The following is a 19,312-nucleotide window of genomic DNA, read 5'->3' on the forward strand; positions in this document are numbered from 1 at the left end:
ACTTGGCACAGGAATCACCTATTGCCCCTCACTGAAGCAGTTAGGATAAGTACAGAGGAGGAACCCTCATCCACCGATGTGAGCAGGCCAACAACCAGATCTCAGCCTGTGCCTTCTCCAGAGGAAGATGAAGAAGTAGAAATTAGTTGGTTGTGGCCCACAGAAACTTTTGAAGTAGATGCTGACGTCTCTTCAGAGGTGGGAGAAGAAACTGTTGGGACTCTCAGAGTGGAGGCACCAGAATTTGTACCAACAACTTATCCTACAGAGGAGTTTAGTACTTCAAACATCTCCCCACCTGCAGACATTGAGGAAGAGGTTGAAGATACTTGCCAGAAGGAAATGGAAACCCCTGAAAGTACCAGGAGCAAAGAGAGAGATTTGCCCGTCTCGCAGACTGACTTATGATACATTGGGCGAATGCTCTGAAGCCTCAGTTTGTCAGCAAAAGAAACTGAATTTCCTGGTCCCTCTACTACTGATTCAGTAGGGGACAGCCCCACCTCACCCCTTGGCACATCTGTACAAGATATGGTAGTATCAGCTGTGAGTGCACAGGATAGCTCCTCACCATATGACAACTGGTGGGAGGCTCCCCTGTCCGTACTGTATGATCGTATAGATGCTAAGATACAGGATAGAGCCAGCAATTTGAGCCTCTTTGGGGACCAAAGAGTTAAAGCAGGGGGAGTGTGTAGCGCTGACATCATGGTTTATAGATGTGATTATGCATGCTTTAATGTGAGGTATATGGACATTACTGTGGTTTCGCACTAGAGCCATCTGGTGGCCAAATATGGGTAACGCACCTGTTTATCATTAACGCAGAACAACCTAAAGACTTGCACAGGAAGTGACTGTTTGTTTTGGATTCTGAAGGTTGACCTCGTTACCCGGGAGTCCGTGTGTGACCTACCCATGAACACTCTCTTACGCAGTGCATGCTGGGTAGGGGATATAAGGGACAGCAGCGGCCATTTTATGTCTCTTGGGACCACGCTGCATGCCTGTGCGGATCTGTGAGGAGGTTTCCGGGAGACAGCTGCAGACAGTCACAGCGGATTGACAAGGCCCACAGACGCTTACCGGAGTATCGTAGGACCAGATCCAGTCAGCGGTGAGACACAGAGCATCTGCCCAGCTGATACAGAAGCAAGCTACAGTTGTCGGATCAAAGTCATCACCCAGAACTCAGATCCAGTTGGTGAGCGGGTTACGGCCCACCGTTTGTTAATTGGCTGCACACAGTTAGACTCACTTACAGACCTCGCTGGAACCTGTTGTTCCACGGAGGCGTAACAGAGCAACTGGCATTGAGCAGTCTTGAGGCCTACTTCACTTTCGTGCCCAAGCGTTGTGTATTTTTTTCTTGGAGTTATACCTGGAGTACCTTAAGCTAACTCTTACCTACCTTTTGGATTACAAATATCAGGAGTCATCTCTAGCTAGCGAAGAAAGAAGATATGGGAGAGAGTACTTTAAGTGAGGCCTCACATATAACTTTAAAGTAGCAGGAGCTCCCAGGTTTAGATATATATATATATATATATATATATATTTCTATGTATCTCTTTCATATTATATTTGTCTGTTGATTCATATTGTACTGACATCCTACGTTGGGATGGCAGTGCAATCTCTGTAACCACCTGCTTTAATATACTTGCAGTAAAAATATTTCTGGTTAAGTGCCCAGTTGTGTGGCATGCTGTTTTTCCCCACCAGGTGGAGCCAGAAGATCCTGGGGGTATTATACAGGTACTTTACATTGTTTTATATTGTATTGTATTACATTGCACCACAGCTGTGCCAAGGGGATTGAGTCAAGTTAGTGGGGTTTCTTGGTAAAGTGCAGGCCCAATTCAAACCAGCAGCTCCTTCAGGGGTCAGTGCTACACGCATATATGTGAACCAAGCCTAAAGCCACTCTAAACATGGCACAGAAAGGTGCTAATATAAAGCCCTAAAATGCTAGGTGAACAAACGTGCCAAGGTCTTCTCCTGAAAAAGGTGCAGGGCTACTTTGTTGTGTTTTTTGCGTGTAGAACGGCCCATTTATGTGAATGGGATATGCTACGCCTTCATGTGAATGGGATTCCCTACATCATCATCGGTGCGGGCAGCCGGCATTCTGCAACTGTGAGAGGGCGCCACTTCTAATTATGACTGTTCTATCCATATCCAGTCCACAAACCTTCCCTGCACTGTCCTGTGAATGGGATACCCTGCGATGTTCTGTGAATGGGATACCCCGCGCTGTCCTGGGAATGGGATACACTACACTGTCCTGTGAATAGGATGCCCTGCTCTGTCCTGTGATTGGGATACCCCGCCCTGTCCTGTGAATAGGATACCCAACACTGTCCTGCGAATAGGATACTCTACACTGTCCTGCGAATGGAATACCCTGCTCTGTCCTGTGAATAGGATACCCTACACTGTCCTGTGAATAGGATACCCTACACTGTCCTGTGAATAGGATACCCTACACTGTCCTGTGAATGGAATACCCTGCTCTGTCCTGTGAATGGAATACCCTACACTGTCCTGTGAATGGAATACCCTACACTGTCCTGTGAATGGAATACCCTGTGCTGTCCTGTGAATGCAATACCCTGTGCTGTCCTGTGAATGGAATACCCTGCGCTATCTTGTGAATAGGATACGTTACACTGTCCTGTGAATGGGATACCACGCGCTGTTCTGTGAATAGGATACCCAACACTGTCCTGTGAATTGAATACCCTGCGCTGGCCTGTGAATAGGATACACTACACTGTCCTGTGAATGGAATACCCTGCGCTGTCTTGTGAACAGGATACCCTACACTGTCCTGTGAATAGGATATCCTACACTGTCCTGTGAATGGAATACCCTGTTCTGTCCTGTGAATAGGATACCCTACACTGTCCTATGAATGGGATACCCCGCGCTGTCCTGTGAATGGGATACCCCGCGCTGTCCTGTGAATGGGATACCCCGCGCTGTCCTGTGAATGGGATACCCCGCGCTGTCCTGTGAATGGGATACCCCGCGCTGTCCTGTGAATGGGATACCCCGCGCTGTCCTGTGAATGGGATACCCCGCGCTGTCCTGTGAATGGGATACCCCGCGCTGTCCTGTGAATGGGATACCCCGTGCTGTCCTGTGAATGGGATACCCCGTCCTGTGAATAGGATACCCTGCGCTGTCCTGTGAATAGGATACCCTACACTGTCCTGTGAATGGGATACCCCGTTCTGTCCTGTGAATGGGATACCCCGCTCTGTCCTGTGAATAGGATACCCCGCTCTGCCCTGTGAATAGGATACTCCTCGCTGTCCTGTGAATAGGATACCCTACACTGCCCTGTGAATAAAAATGGAATTTGCAGTTGCGAACGTGGGATACACTACACTGTCCTGTGAATGGGATGCCCCGCTCTGTCCTGTGATTGGGATGCCCCGCCCTGTCCTGTGAATGGGATACCCCGCCCTGTCCTGTGAATGGGATACCCCGCCCTGTCCTGTGAATGGGATACCCCGCCCTGTCCTGTGAATGGGATACCCCGCCCTGTCCATAGGATACCCTACACTGTCCTGTGAATGGAATACCCTGCGCTGTCCTGTGAATAGGATACCCTACACTGTCCTGTGAATGGGATACCCCGCTCTGTCCTGTGAATAGGATACCCCGCTCTGCCCTGTGAATAGGATACTCCTCGCTGTCCTGTGAATAGGATACCCTACACTGCCCTGTGAATAAAAATGGAATTTGCAGTTGCGAACGTGAAACTGATTGCCTCACCTGTGAGTAATTACAAGCTGAATACCTCACAGTGATCTCTGTAAACATTGCAAAAGGTTTTTTTATTTATTTTTATTTTTTGCATATTCAAATTCCTTAGCTTGGTTCTACAATAAAAACATATTCAAAGTTCTGGCTTGATTTTTTTATTTATTTTTCTTAGCTAACACAGTCTGCCAGGCAGACTAATACTGCCTTCAGAAATGAAAGCCTTGATTATTCCAATTAGATGGTAAACTGGTTAATGAAAGTTACCGGCAAAAATCCTTCCCAAGCAGCGGAACGAAGTCGGGTTGAGAAGAAGAACGACGCATGCGCAGTTGCCGTCTACCGCGGCGGAGAGCGGGCTTGTAGTGCGCGTGCGCGGCCCCCGAGTCCTGCACCAAGAAGAGTTGAGGGAGGGAGGGATCAGTATTTGGCAGGAAGGCGAGGCCTGCTCCTGGCACTACAGTCCTATAGCCAGCCGTGAACGAGCTCCAAATCTGGCAGTGTGTGAGGGGAGGAAAGGAGGGGGGTGAGAAGAGTTCAGTAGGGGGGGGGTGGGAGGGAGAGGAGTGCAAGGCGGGAGCGGCTCTGGTGACAGAAATAAGGAGGGGGGATAGGGGGGGGGAGCGGAACCATTACCTGGGGGAGAATTCAGCCGCCCCGGAGGAAGTGGACGGAAAGCCCCGTATGAGCAGGTAAGAGGAGCGGGGTCCTCCCTCTAAACTTGGCCCTTTGTTCTTATATCTCCCCTGCCTCCTCCTCCAAGTAACTCTCTCCCTCAGTCCCGCCACTCTCTCTCCTCACAGCTCTCCCCGGGCGCCCCCTTGCGTTCCCTTTCTTTTTTTTTTTTATCCGTGGCGTGACGTCACCCAGAGTCTGCGAAGATATGACGTAAAGAGGGGATCTTCTATTGTTTCACCTGGACAGCGGAATCGTGTTGGAGGAGCAGGGGCTGGGGGGGAGAGAGCCGGCCGAGGGGCAGCAGCGAGTGTCTGGTGTGTCTGTGTCTCAGGCATTGGCTTCCTTTGTCTGCTGCTTTCCGCCCCCCTCCCCCCTTTTCTCCGAGACAAGAACCCTGCCTGCCTGGCTGCTGCAGGTTTGTAAATACTGGAGCAGCACACAACATGGCTGACACTGCCTGCTAGGACTCCAGTGTGCAAGGTAAGCGGCATACTACATGTGAGGGGAGGCAGGCCGCACACACCAGCCTCTCTCTTAGTCCTGTTTATGTTTTGGTATTTGGGGAAGGGAGGGAGGGATGCTGCTGCTGCACCAAATTCTGCCGTGTTTATGTTCTCCCAGTGCACAAGAGACATGCCTTTCCTCCAAATCTGGATCATTTTCTCATCGTGTGCACTGATCATTGTCTGCTTGCCATTTCCAGCTCTCCCAGGTACAAGTGTGTCCCCTGCACATCACACGCAGTGACATGGACATCTCCGAGACAGGATCACAGCATGCTTTTCAAGTCTAACGTTTTGGGATTTATTTATATTTTTGTTGACCTTGTCCCACTGTCTATTATCAGGTAAAGACTTGGATCACAATCCTCTCCTGAACCTCAGTAAACTGTGCGCCTGGTTATTGTACCGGTGATGGGGCTGTCTTTGCAAAACAAAAATGAATGGGCGCAGCAGTGGCCGTGTTTTGTCTTGGAGCAACGTAGTAACACAACAGTGCTTAGGTAGTTGCAAAACTTTGGAGCGTAGTTTTGATCTTGTTGCTGATTTGATGCTCATGTTAAAGTGGAGGTTAGTATTGTGTTTTGGATGGTTTGGACCTAAATTGCATCAGTGGTTTAAGGAATTAAAAGGCCTATTGGAGTTTGGTTTTGTGCTCAGTGTCAATTTTCTATATTGCCCTGTCAAATTGTTGTTAAGGCCCAAGAATGAAGACTGTTATCCTGTTTAATATTCAGGTTGCTTACGGCCCAGTGTATGAACTTATCTTTCAAGATTTCACTTTGTCTATATTCATTATATATAAATATTTTAAATTTTTTTCGGTTGTAAAGGCAGAAGGTTTTTTCTTTCTCTATGCATTAAGAGAGAAAAAAAAAAGGCCTTCTGTGTGCAGCATCCCCACCCCCTCATACTTACCTGAGGTCTTTCTGTCCATGTGTGTCAGCAGTCTGTGATTCTTGCAGCTGTCAATCAGTCAGCTAGCCAATGGGGGGAGAGGGGGCTGGGGCTCTGTGTCTGGACGTAAGGATCTGTGACTTGGCTTGGTTGCCCCCATAGCAAGCTGCTTGCTGTGGTGGGCACTCAACAGGAGGGAGAGGCCAGGTTTACAGAAGAGGGACCTGAAAAAGGGAGGCTCTGTGCAAAGCCACTGCAACAGAGCAGGTAAGTATAACATGTTTGTAAAGTGTGTGTGTGTGTATATATATATATATATATATATATATATATATATATATATATATATATATATATATATATTATATATATATACACTTTTTTTTTTTTTTTGTGTAAAATATTTTTTTTATAGAGTGGGGGGGACGGGACTTTAACCACTTCAGCCTCAGAAGGGTTTACCCCTTTTAATAACATGCCATTTTTTTTATTTTTTCGCGATATGGTACTGCATCGCATATATTTTTTTTTTTGGATATGTATTACAAAATTTCATCAGTTTAGGCCAATATGTATTCTATGTATTATTGTTAAAAAAAATCGCAATAAGCGCATATTGATTGGTTTGCACAAAAATTATAGCGTCCTCAAAATAGGGGATAGATTTAGGGGGCTCTTTTAAAAAAAAAAAATAAATAAAAAAATAAAGTTTCACTAGTAATGACAGTGATCAGCAACTTTATGCGGGATTGCAGCAGACAGATCGGACGCTCTTCTTCCTTCCTTCCTTTTTTTATTTTTTTTTGTGAACCAGTAACATTTATTACAGTGATCAAAGCTAAAAATTGCCACGGATTAATATAATGAATGACACTGGCAAGGAAGGGTTTAAATGTGTTCCCTGACTGGGAGTACAGAGAGATCGTTATTCCTGATCACTAGGATCATGCTCTACTCCTTTTTGTCAGAACGGGGATCTGGCTCTCTGTGTCACATTTATCCGTGATGAGAGCCCGAAAAGGTGCCCATACAGTTTTACACTTTTTTTATTTTTTTCAGCCAATAGCACTCCCCACCACCAGCGCATGAGTTAATACACTAAAACTGGAGAGTGGAAAATCTGCTGCAGCTGTGCATGGTAGCCAATCTGCTACTTACTTCAGCTTTTTCAATTTTTAGCTTTGACAAACTTGGAAGCTGATTCTATGCAGAGCTGCACCGGATTTTTGCACTCCGGTTTTAGTAACTCAAACCCATTGTGTTCAAACAGCAACATCTGCTGTTTTGTCAAAATACACTAAACAGTGGTTGCAGCCACTGATTGCCAGAAACATTTCCAATGTTTCTTTAACTGTTTGCTTACTAGACACTTAAACCCCCCCCCCCCCCCCCCCCCCCGCCTAGACCAATTTTCAGCTTTTAGCACTGTCATACTTTGAGCCCAGGGTCACACTGAGAATGAAGCTGTGAGAGTTCAGCACGATTTCACTCCCGCACATCAGTCCCGACTTTGGCCCACGTTTTCAGACATCTGTGCAGAAGTGGCGTCGCACTGCTTAGGATGGTGCCATTGACGACAATTGCTGCCGTTTTGACATGTCAAATAACATTTTAAAACAGTCCAGTGTGAGCCAGGACTTAATGACAATTGCGCTGCCATGCAACATTGTACCCAAATGAAATATATATAACTTTTTTTTTTTTTTTTTTTTTTTCTCACACACAGCTTTCTTTTGGTGCGATTTCTATTTTTTGCTAAACAAAGACAGAACATTTTAAAATTCATAGTTTGTTATAAAATTTTGCAAACGGGTAATTTTTCTCCTTCATTGATATGGGCAGCACTGGTGATGAGGCACTGACGGGTGGGCACAGGTGAGGCGGTGGCTGCTCTCCTTGATCAGGACTGATGTCTCTCTTGACAGCTGCTGGTGATCGGTTTTTTTATTTATTTTTTTCTCCTCGCGCCATCAGCGCCAGGGGAAAAATAGCAGAATACTGGCTCTGTTTACATCACATGATCAGCTGTCATTGGCTGACAGCTGATCACGTGTTAAGGGGTTGGGATTTCAGGCCGCTTGAGCACGGGAGGATGTCATATGATGGCCTCCTGGCAAAGTAGGGCCGCACTGTAGCAGTAATTCGGCTATAGCATGGATGGGAAGTGGATTAAGCATTCTATTTTTCTGAGCTGGGAGCATACAAATTTCTGCGTGTGGCCAACTTTAGGATGATAACATATGGACAATGTTTTTCTAGTCAGTGGTCAAATCAACGGTCGTTTATGACCACAGTGACAAGAGAATTTGAAAAAGGTTGAAAGCGCTGCTGCAGCGGCGCTATGCCAGTGGCTCGGAGGCCCTGCCCATTTAGAATTAAGATGGAATCAATTGATCTCCTATCAATTGGCCAAGGCAACTGTACCTGGCAGGTAGAGTTGCAAAGATGCTGCTTGCAGGACTTTTTTTGACGTCCTGCCAGCGCACCGCTCCAGTGTGACACCACTCAGGCTTTCACACTGGAGTGAGAGAAGAGGCTTTTTGCAGGCGCTATTTATAGTGGCTGTAAAGCACCTCAGTGCAAAAGCAACCTTAGGGTAATTTTTGTACTCTCCTGTTGAAGTCTTTTGGGACAAAAATGTGCACTAACACCAAAAAAATGAATGGGGAGATGTGTAAATGGGCCCATAGAAATCACGGTAATCCTCATGCTGTGTCTGCCAGCACACACCAAATGACAGTTGTGAATGGGGAGCAGGAAATGTCAGCGAACGTGTGCTGACACCCGCTGCTATCCGATCGATTCTGTCCAGCAAAAACAGACGGATGTTGGTACTATTCCCCATACTGGTGGTCTGTATCCATCTGATTGCCCCATGGAGTAAAGCAGGTCTGTGTCCATGCCCGCTCCCCACATCGAAGCGTACACGTCCTTCTTGAGATCAGCAGAGAGATCCTCTGCTGAGCAAAGCTGATTCTGCTTCACAGAGGCGCCAGTGTGAAAGGGGCCAAACGTTTCTCATTCCTAACTGCTCACACCTTGTAAATTCCAAAACTATAGATGGCAGCCTTGTTTAGGGGAGGGTGTCTGTAGTTTAATCAGCACAACAACTTCTACGCACAATCCTGTAAGAGAAGAGGCAACATACTTTCCTTTCTGGTAGCTGGTTTGTTGCAAAACTGGTCCCTCCTGCTGGTTTCTGTGTCCCTACAGGACATGAGCCAGCATGGCAACCCATAGTGTGAGGCGGGAGCAGGTTTTCAAACCACCAGAAGTACCTGCATATATAACCGCATGGTTGCCAGAGTATGTTCTACACATAAGGCATCCTGTAAAAGTGGAAAATTTGCCTGCAAAAAAATATATTTTCTTTTCTGCTATTCTCTCCAAACCTATATCTTGCCATAAAGAGACCCTGTCATTAGATTAAAAAGTTTTAAACAAAAAATTGCTTTCAAAATGGTAATACTATTAGTGCCTCAGTTGTGTTCAATATTTACTTTTGCAGAACTAGAGTTGCTACTAGAATCTTCATCACCCAACGCTTTGTGTGTGTCACTTCACTGCCCAATGAGGCTACTCCAAATGAAATGTACTGGAACATATTTAGCAAAATTTATGCAAATTTACAGTGCCTTCAAAAAGTATTCATACCCCTTAAAATTTTCAAAATTTTGTCATGCTACAGCAAACTTAATTGTATTTTATTGGAATTTTATGTGATAGACCAACTAAATGGCACATAATTGTGAAAGACAAAAGGGTTTCAATTTATTTATTTTTTTACAAATATCTTAAAAGTGTGGTTTGCATTTGTAGTCAGCCCTCTTGAGTCAATACTTTTTGCTGCAATTACAAGTCTTTTGGGGTATGCCTCTACCAGCTTTGCATATCTAAAGTGACATATTTGCCCACTCCTTGCAAAATGGCTCAAGTTCTTTCAGATTGGATGGAGAGTGTCTGAACAGGCACCCCCCCCCCCCCCCCCAAGTTTTGTCACATATTCTCAATTGGATTTATGTCTGGACTTTGACTGGGCCATTCTAACACATAAATATGCTTTGATCTAAACCATTCCTTTGTATCTCTGGCTCTATGTTTAGGGTCGTGGTCCTGCTGGAAGGTGAACCTCTGCTCCAGTCAAGTCTTCTGCAGACTCTAAAGGCCCGTACACACGATCTGACTTTTTGATAACAAACATGCAAATTAGCTGTTTTGGAGCAACCAATCCATCGGACAACCTTTTTTTTTTTTTTTTTTTGGCTGTGCAAAAAGGACAAACTTTTTGACAAGTCCGATGGAGCAAAGTGCTCGGAACCAATGCAAAAGACCAGACAATACAGAAATTGCCCAAAGGTGGCGCTGGATTGATTGAACGTCCTCTTTTGAAGTGTCGTCAGTACTTTGAAACGTCACTACATTCGTGGTTGTTGCCTAAAAAGTCCAATCGCGTGTATGCAATACAAACTTATGGCCAACGCCCTTTGTACAAAAGTCCACGGGAAAGTTTGTACAAAGTCCGATCGTGTGTGTGAGGTTTTACAGATTTTCTTCTAAGATTGCTTCTCTGTCCCCGCTGAAGAGAAACATTCTCACAACATGATGCGGCCACCACCATGGTTCAGGGTGATGTGCACTGTTGGTTTTCCACCAAACATAGCGTTTTGCTTTTAGGCTAAAAAGCTGATCTCATCTGACCAGAGCATCTTCCACATGTTTGCCATGTCCCTCACATGGTTTTCACAAACGACAAACTGGACGACTTATGGCTTTCTTCTTGCCACTCTTCCATAAAGGCCAGATATTTGGAATGCATGTCTAATAGCGGTCCAATGGACAGATTCTCTCTCTCACCTGATCTGGGAATCTCTGCAGCTCCTCCAGAGTTGCATTTGGCCTCTTGGCTGCTTCTATTAATGCTCCCCTTGCCTGGCCTGTCAGTTTAGGTGGAGGGCCATGTCTCGGTAGTATTGCAGTTGTGCCATACACTTTCCCCTTTCGGATGATGGATTGAACAGTGCTCCATGAGATGTTCAAAGCTTGGGATGTTTGTTTTATAACTAAACCCTGCCTAAAACTTCTCCAACTTTTATCCCTGACCTGTTTGGTGTGTTCCTTGGCCTTCATGATGCTGTTTGTTCACTAAGGTTTGTCTAATAAACCTCCTGAGGGCTTCACAGAGCAGCTATATTTATACTGAAATAAAATTACACATGAGGACTCTACTAATAAGGTGCAAGGTGGATAAAAAATGAAGAATTCACACAATTTCACAGTAACCATGAGAAACAAACTTCAGGAATATTCCTTTATCCCATTGTTTTGCAAATCTATGTACACTACAAACTGAATGAATTGGTTTGGATATTGCTGTTTTACTAACCTGACGGCTGCTTATTCTGAATAGGAAGCCTTAATTTTGTTTGCAAATATTAAATATTCTAACTACCAGCAAGAATAAGTCTTTACATTTGAAGAGCACCTGTCACGTGCCGGGGGGCATCCACTCATCTGCCGCCACGTGCCCTACCTTGTGTCACTGCTGCATCACCAGCTATCCCATTAAAGTGAATGGGACTATCGGTGAGTCAACAGTGGATCAGAGGAGCTGCTGCAGGCCAGAGATAGCAGTTGCTTTTTAAAAATGATATATTAAATTGAGTTGATTTAAATCAAATCCACCCTGAATTCTGAAGACAATTGGCTCCACTAGATTTTAGTTAGGGGTATCGGAGTAAAGAGGACTGAATACAAATGCACACCACACTTTTCACATATTTATTTGTAAAAAAAAATTGGAAAACCATTTATCATTTTCCTTCCACTTCACAATTCTGTGCCATATTTTGTTGGTCTATCACATAATTTCCCAAGGGGTATAAATTAAAGCACTGTATGTTGTGTTTCTGGCTCAATTTGGAGTTTTTTAAATAATGCTGCAGAGCAGAATTTAAAATGTATATTCACTGAAAGTGCCCAATGGCTGAATCCCTTTTCTTTTGAAAATGCTTGTTGCTTGGCTGTCATGCTGACTTCATACTTTAAGGTCAGACCTTTTTAAAGTGGATGCAAACCTCATTTCACGAAATTGGAGCTGGGCACATTTATCTGCAGTGTTTTCTTATCTCTCTTCTAAGCACTGCTCTGTCTCCTGCTCTGTTCTTTTATCAGCCTGATAACTTCTGACAAGTCTGAATTTTGTGTTGAGACGGATGCTATAAATTAGCAGAGTGATGAACTATTCAACAAACCGCTCTGAAAGTCTCTACGTAATGAGCAGAGGGGGTGTGTGCCTTTCCTCCAATCAGTTGTCTTGGCTGTATGCCCTGACTTCACTGCAGTGCTGAACAGGAAGGGGAAACTCTAACATGATCTGATCTTTCTAAAGAATATATAAAGATGAAGACAGCTGATATACATGTAAAGCTTATGTAGGGAGATTGTTTTTCATCTGTCTTTGGTTAAATAAACAAAAAAAAAAAAAAAAATTTTGTAAAAAGGTGTACCTTCCCGTAATGTAATATTTTGTACAGTATGGTGTCCAAGGATGTCGCGGGACATTGTGGATTATATCGGCACAACCAAATGCATTAAGGTGAAAATCCTCCTTTAGTGTAGCAGCCCCCCCCCCAGTGCCCCCGTTTTACTTACCTGAACCCTGTCTTTCCCGCGCTAGGAACAAGCACACCAGCTCCAGCTGCTGCCAATCAAATCCAATGACGTGTGAGATGGGATTGGGGTTGAGTTCTGTCTGTCAATAGGCGCAGCAGCAGGACACGGGAGCCACGTGTCCTGCTGCTGGGTTTCCATCTGTCTGAATTTAGTGGATCGGATGTCAGCAGACATGTCGCCGCTGACATCTGTCGCTCCATAGACCTGGACCTGTTCAGATCCACCAACAAAAAAAAAACCTGACAAGCGGACCTGTTCGGTTTGCATGTGTGAAAGGGGCCTTAGTCAAGAAGTTTTCCCTGCAGTACTTTTTCGCCACTAAATGGTCTTCACACTGATGGCCTGTATTATTCAACCTTCTGAGTTTGGGTCATTCTGCTCCTGCTCCTGCCCCAGCCTATGTTCAACGAGTGAAAGGAAAAGCCACAGTGATTAGTCAGCGCTGCAGAGCTTTCTCGACTTACTGGTTGCCAGTAAAAGTAGCGCCAGCAGATTATACATCCCTGCCAGTGCTGACTGTCCTTGTTTTCTGGTTTTGCGTTTTTTGAATAAAGCAGATCCTGCCCCTGTTACCCCATGCTCGTTCTGCTTGTATCGGCTGTCAGATCAGAGCTGTCAATCGGCAATAATTAGTCTTGTGGCTAGTGGTAGTTGGAAAGGTGTCAGGCCAGTATAAGAGAAACTATTATAAGATTATCGCCAGACACTTCCACTATGTGGGTTGGCCTCCCATGGCGGCGCTCAGAATCCAGGATGTGCAGGCATGGAATATACAAACGGAGGTCTCCTCATAGCGTAAGATCCTTTAAAAACCTTTATTCAGCTTAGGCATCTTATGATAAAAAGCTCTAAGAAATGTCCCTGTGCAGCTATCGGCATCTGAATAGTGCTGTCTGTAGACCAGTGTGTGTTCCAGCGTCCACACCGGATGTGATGTATTGGGACTTCAGGCTTGACGGGTTTCGTCTTAAAAGTGCGACATTCTCAAAAGCAGGAGCAGGTAATCCTAATAGACTGATCTCCCCCTGTGTCTAGAATACACCAGCAGGAAGTTCATCCCTTTGAGTGTTGCATTGTGTTTTGTCCAACAGGGGCATCTTGTGTTGAGTTGTGTTATTACATGATGCTAGTGAGTTATTTCTATTTAATCCAAAAAACAACTTGTGATAAGTCCTAATGTGTATATATCATAAAAATAATACGATAATAGAAAATGAAAAATATGTATTAAATAATAACGTATGTTAAAAATGAAAATTACTAAAATTAAATGATAAAATACAAATATTAAAATTTTAAATATAAATATACACTAAAAGCGCTATTCAACAGATACCGATAGCTGCGTGGGGACATTTCTTACCAGAGTTTTATATTTACCTTTGCGGTTTACAACTTTTAAAGGAGCTTTTTATTATAAGATGCCCAAGCTGAATAAAGGTTTTTACGCTATGTTGAGACCTCTGTATATTCCATGCCTGCACATCCTGAATTCTGAGCTACGGCAGAGGAGTCCACCCCATCTGGTGAGTGCGGAACCACACAGTGGTGGAATTACAATGCCCTCTGGAGCACGGAGCACCAAGCACTTGGTTTTGCTGTATTTGCACATATTATCACAAGTCACTTTTTATTACTATTTAAATCAAGTCACTATTTATGTAGCATTAGAGTTATTAAAGTGGTTGTAAACTCTCCCCCACAACTTTGTCCCATGTGAATCGGCATAAAAAACCCTAACGATCACTGCTTGTAGACATCTCCTTATTTGCGTAGTATTATTATCCATTTTTCATTCTTTAGAATGTCACTGAGCATGCCCATATCTCCCATGATTTATGGCACACTCTGTGTGCTTGTCTCTCTATTCTCTCTATTATCAGGACTTCCTACAGCACAACACTAAAATCCCACAAGACTGCATAATCACGCAGAGTTCCTCCTACACTCCATGTGACATAACATGGAGTGGGAAAAAAGGCATTGGACAGCATTACTGCAGTCTTATCAACTGAAGCTGATAAGACTGACATAGGCAAACACTAGATAATTCGACACAAGTAAATACTATGAAATAAAACAAGTCAGCTATGAGCAGGGAAGCAGGCTTGCCATAGAATCGTTGGATTGAGAAGGAGGCTTGGTTAACAGTACAGGAAGTGCTCAATGTAAGGGTGGAAATGCACTCTACTGTTGACTCATAAAACATTACTTAAGATGGCCCTGCCTTACCCCTGGAAACTTAAAAAAAAAAAACTTAAGTTTCTTCAAACAGTAAGTGATTTGCGATTTCGGCTGGATTGCAGTGGCTATAGTTTGATAATTATTTAATTGCTAATTATAATGAACTGAATTAAAAAGCATCAGAGTGGGAGATTTTACGTCCCCTTTAATACATAGTTTGACATCTACCAGTGTATTTGATTTAAGCATATAGCTTTCATTAGATAGAAGTGGGGTGGGGCAAGCGCTGTCTAGTTCAAATCAATACCCCATAATGACAACGTGAATGAAGTTTGTTTTGAGATCTTTGCGATTTTTATTTTTAATAAATTTGCATGTACATAAGTATCCATAGCCTTTGCCATGATGCTCAGGTGCATCCTGTTTCCACTGATCAGCCTCGATGTTTGTTTGTTTCTACAACTTTATTGGAGTCCACCTGTGGTAAATAAGTTGATTGGACATGATTTGGAAAGGCGCACACACACACCTGTCTAAGGTCCCACAGTTAACAGTGTATGTCAGAGCACAAACCAAGCCATGAAATCCAAGGAATTGTCTGTAGACCTCAGACAGGATTGTATGGAGGCACAGATCTGGGGAAGGGTACAGAAACATTTCTGCAGCATTAAAGGCCCCAATGAGCACAGTGGCCTCCATCATCCGTAAATGGAAGAAGTTTGGAACCACCAGGACTTCTAGAGGGGGGCTGCCCTGCCAAACTGGGTGATCTGGAGAGAAGGGCCTTGGTCAGGGAGGTGACCAAGAACCTGATGGTCACTGACAGATCTTCAGTGTTTCTCTGTGGAGGCAGGAGAACCTTCCAGAAGAGCCATCTCTGCAGCGCTTTACAAATCGGGCCTGTATAGAGGGGCCAGAAGCAAACCACTCCTCAGTAAAAGGCACATGCTGGCCTGCCTGGAGTTTGCCAAAAATACACCTGAAGGACTTTGAGCCCAAGCAACAATTCTCTGGTCTGATGAAACAAAGATTGAACTCTGGCCTGAATGGCAAGTGTCATATCTGGAGGAAACCAGCCAACACTCCATCACCTGGTCAATACCATCCGTACAGTGAAGCATGGTGGTGGCAACGTCATGCTGTTGGGATGTTTTTCGGTGGCAGGAACCTGAAGAAACTAGCCAGAATCAAGGGAAAGATGAATGCAGCAATGTACAGACATCCTTGATGAAAACCTGATCCAGAGAGCTCTGGACCTCCAAAATGGGGTGAAGGTTCATCTTCCAACAGGACAAGGACCCCAAGCACACAGCCAAGGTAACAAAGGAGTGGCTATGGGACAACTGAATGTCCTTGAGAGGCCCAGTCAGAACTCAGACTTGAACCCGATTGAACATTTCTGGAGAGATCCAAAAAAAATGGCTGTGCACTGACGCTCCCCATCCAACCTGATGGAGCCTGAAAGGTCCTTCAAAGAAGGAGAGAAACTGCCCAAAAAAATAGGTGTGCCAAGCTTGTAGCATCCTACTCAAAGACTTGAGGCTGTAATTGGTGCTGAAGGCGCTTCAACAAAGTAAAAATTTGCAAAGATTTCAAACAAACTTTTTACATTGTTGTCATGGGGTATTGTTTGTAGAACTTTGAGGAAACTGAATTTAGTCCATTTTGGAATAAGGCTGTAACATAACAATGTGGAAAAAGTGAAGCACTGTGAATACTTTCTGGATTCACTGTAAGTGGCAGCCAATGCATTCTATGGAGCCTGTAGCTGATCCCAACGGCCTATATATTAATTCTTCCCCCCACAATTTCGGGTTTGGAATATATTCTTTTACGCTCTTCACTTTTTTTTTTATTTTATTTTTTTATTCCCCCTTGATCTCAGAAAATCTAACGCACCTTTCCCACTGGGATATTTTTCAGGCACTTTTGGGCTAAAAATAGCGCCTGGTAAAGTGCCTGCAAAACGGCTCCACTGCAGTCTGTGTGAAAGGAAAGAGTGCTTTCACACTGAGTGCCCGTTCACACAGGGGCGACACGACTTGCAGTGCGACTCAGACGTGACTTGCAAAACGACGACTGTATAGAAGTCCATGCAAGTCGCCTGAAGTCGCCCCAAAAATAGTACTGGAACCTTTTTCTAAGTCGGAGCAACTTGAGTCACTCCTATTAGAACGGTTCCATAGTACAGAACGGAGCGCGACTTGTCAGGCGACTAAGTTGCCTGACAAGTCGCGGTAGTGTGAACGGGCACAAAGGCGATGCGCTGGCAGGATCTTAAAAAAAAGTCCAAGCAGCACGTTTGGAGTGGTGTATACCACTCCTCCACCACTCCTGCCCATTGATATGAATGGGCACCACTGCCGAAGCGCATGCAATGCGATTTGGCAGCGTTGCTTCACGGGCGCATTTAACCTCTTCCTCGGCCGCTAGCTGGGTTTTATGTGCCCCACTAGCAGCCAAATAGCGCCGCTAAAATGATGGTAAAGAGCCGCTAAAACTTGCAGCGTTTTACCATCAACGCCTGCCCGCTCCAGTGTGAAAGCGGCATTCATAAGTGATACAGAAAATTTCTTACATTTAAACATTTATTAAACAAAACAAACCTCCAATCAGTTTACTTGTATGTATGAATTAGATAAAAAAAAAAAAAACTATATATTAAATAAAAACAGGTAGTCAAAACTTTTGGACGAAAAAAAAATGGGCTAACTTTACTGTTTTAAAAAAAAAAAACTTAAATAGTGTATTTTTTTTTTTCCCCCAAAAAAATGCATTTGAAAGACCTCTGTGCAAATGCCGTGTGACATAAAATATTGCAACAACCGCTATTTTATTCCCTAGGATCTCTGCTAAAAAAAAATATATATATAATTTTTGGGGGGTCTAAGTGATTTTCTGGCAGAAAATACAGGATTTTTACTTATAAGCAACAAGTGTCAGAAAAGTTTTTTAGTCTTTAAATGGTTAAACTGAGAACTTTTACACACTGAGATGATTTCATTCATTCAAGTGTAAACATTGTATCTTTTTGTTCTTTTCTTGGCAGCCTGCCCAGAGAGGAGGAAAGTCGTTTCTATGACGACTCAGGCAACTTACACTGACTTCTATTACAGAAGTCATTTCCAAGTCCCTGTTCTAAATCGGCCTTTTTATCAGCACAATCGGCCGATGCCGATTAATTAAAAAACGGCAAATATCGGCCGATATATCGGTCGACCTCTAGTCCAGACCAATTTTTATCTTTCAGCGCTCAGTTTGAATGACAATTACTCAGTCATGCAACACTGTACCCATATGAAACTTGCATCCTTTTTTTTTCCCACACAAATAGATCTTTCTTTTAGTGGTATTTAACCACTTAAGCCCGGATCAATTGTGAGCCTAAGGACCAGAGGTCTTTTTACAATTTTGCACTGCTTTAACTGGTAATAGCCCGGTCATGCAATGTTGTACCCAAACAAAATTTGCGTCCTTTTCTTCCCACAAATAGAGCTTTCTTTTGCTGGTATTTGATTGCCTCTGCGATTTTATATATATATATATATAAATTTTTTTTTGCGATTTTATAAACGGAAAAAGACTGAATTTTGAAAGGGGAAAAAAAATATTTTTTACTTTTTGTTATAAGAAAAATCGAATCAATTCAATTTTGTTCATACATTTAGGCCAAAATGTATTCGGCCACATGTCTTTAGTAAAGTCCAATAAGCGTATATTTATTGGTTTGCGCAAAAGTCAGTGTCTACAAACTAGAGTAAATTTTCTGGAATTTACACAGCTTTTAGTTTGACTGCCTATCCATTTTCTTGCGGTGCTAAAATGGCAGGGCAGTACAAACCCCCCCCCCCACCCCCAATGACCCCATTTTGGAAAGTAGACACCCCAAGAAAATTGCTGCGAGGCATGTTGAGCCCATTGAATATTTTTTTTATTTTGTCCCAAGTGATTGAATGACAAAAAAAATAATAATTTACAAAAAGTTATCACTAAATTATATATTGCTCACACATGCCATGGTTATATGTGGAATTGCACCCCATAATACATTTAGCTGCTTCTCCTGAGTACGGGGATACCCCATGTGTGGGACTTTTTGGGAGCCTAGCCGTGTACGGCACCCTGAAAACCAAGCGCCGCCTTCGGGATTTCTAAGGGCATACATTTTTGATTTCACTCCTCACTACCTATCATAGTTTTTGAAGGCCATAAAATGCCAAGATGGCACAACCCCCCCCCCCCCCCCCCCCCAAATGACCCCATTTTGGAAAGGCACCCAAAGCTATTTGCCGAGAGTCATACTGAGTATTTTACAGCTCTCGTTTGTTTTTGAAAATGAAGAAAGTAAAGAGAAACTTTTTTTATTTCTCCCCGCAACTTGTGTCAAAATATAAAATATTCCATGGACTCGACATGCCTCTCAGCAAATAGCTTGGGGTGTCTTCTTTCCAAAATGGGGTCATTTGGGGGGGAGGGGGGGGGGGTTTGAACTGTTCTGGCATTTTATGCACAACATTTGGAAGCTTATGTCACACATCACCCACTCTTCCACTTGACAAAGCCCTTTCTGACACCTCTTTGTTTTTTTTGCAAGAAAATTACATTGA

General features: G+C 43.8%; 1 protein-coding gene and 1 long non-coding RNA gene across 5 annotated transcripts in view; one reads left to right on the forward strand and one right to left on the reverse strand.

Moving 5' to 3' along the window:
• LOC143961004 (uncharacterized) overlaps nt 1-19,312 on the reverse strand; it is a 123,788-nt gene that overhangs the window by 30,029 nt on the left and 74,447 nt on the right. The gene's annotated exons all lie outside the window — the stretch shown is intronic.
• Nucleotides 4,157-19,312, forward strand: part of SPIN1 (spindlin 1) — a 121,552-nt gene continuing 106,396 nt past the window's right edge. For 2 of the 4 annotated variants that reach the window (XM_077470073.1, XM_077470097.1), the window contains exon 1: nt 4,157-4,466. The gene's annotated coding sequence lies outside the window, so the exon portion shown is untranslated. Of the gene's footprint in view, nt 4,467-4,529; nt 4,933-19,312 lie in introns of those variants that run through there. The other 2 variants (XM_077470089.1, XM_077470081.1) reach the window with 2 other exon arrangements.

This window comes from Lithobates pipiens, unplaced genomic scaffold (assembly GCF_037356315.1).
Source record: "Lithobates pipiens isolate NorthernLeopardFrog02 unplaced genomic scaffold, aLitPip1_a1.2 Scaffold_11, whole genome shotgun sequence".
Taxonomy (NCBI): domain Eukaryota; kingdom Metazoa; phylum Chordata; class Amphibia; order Anura; family Ranidae; genus Lithobates; species Lithobates pipiens.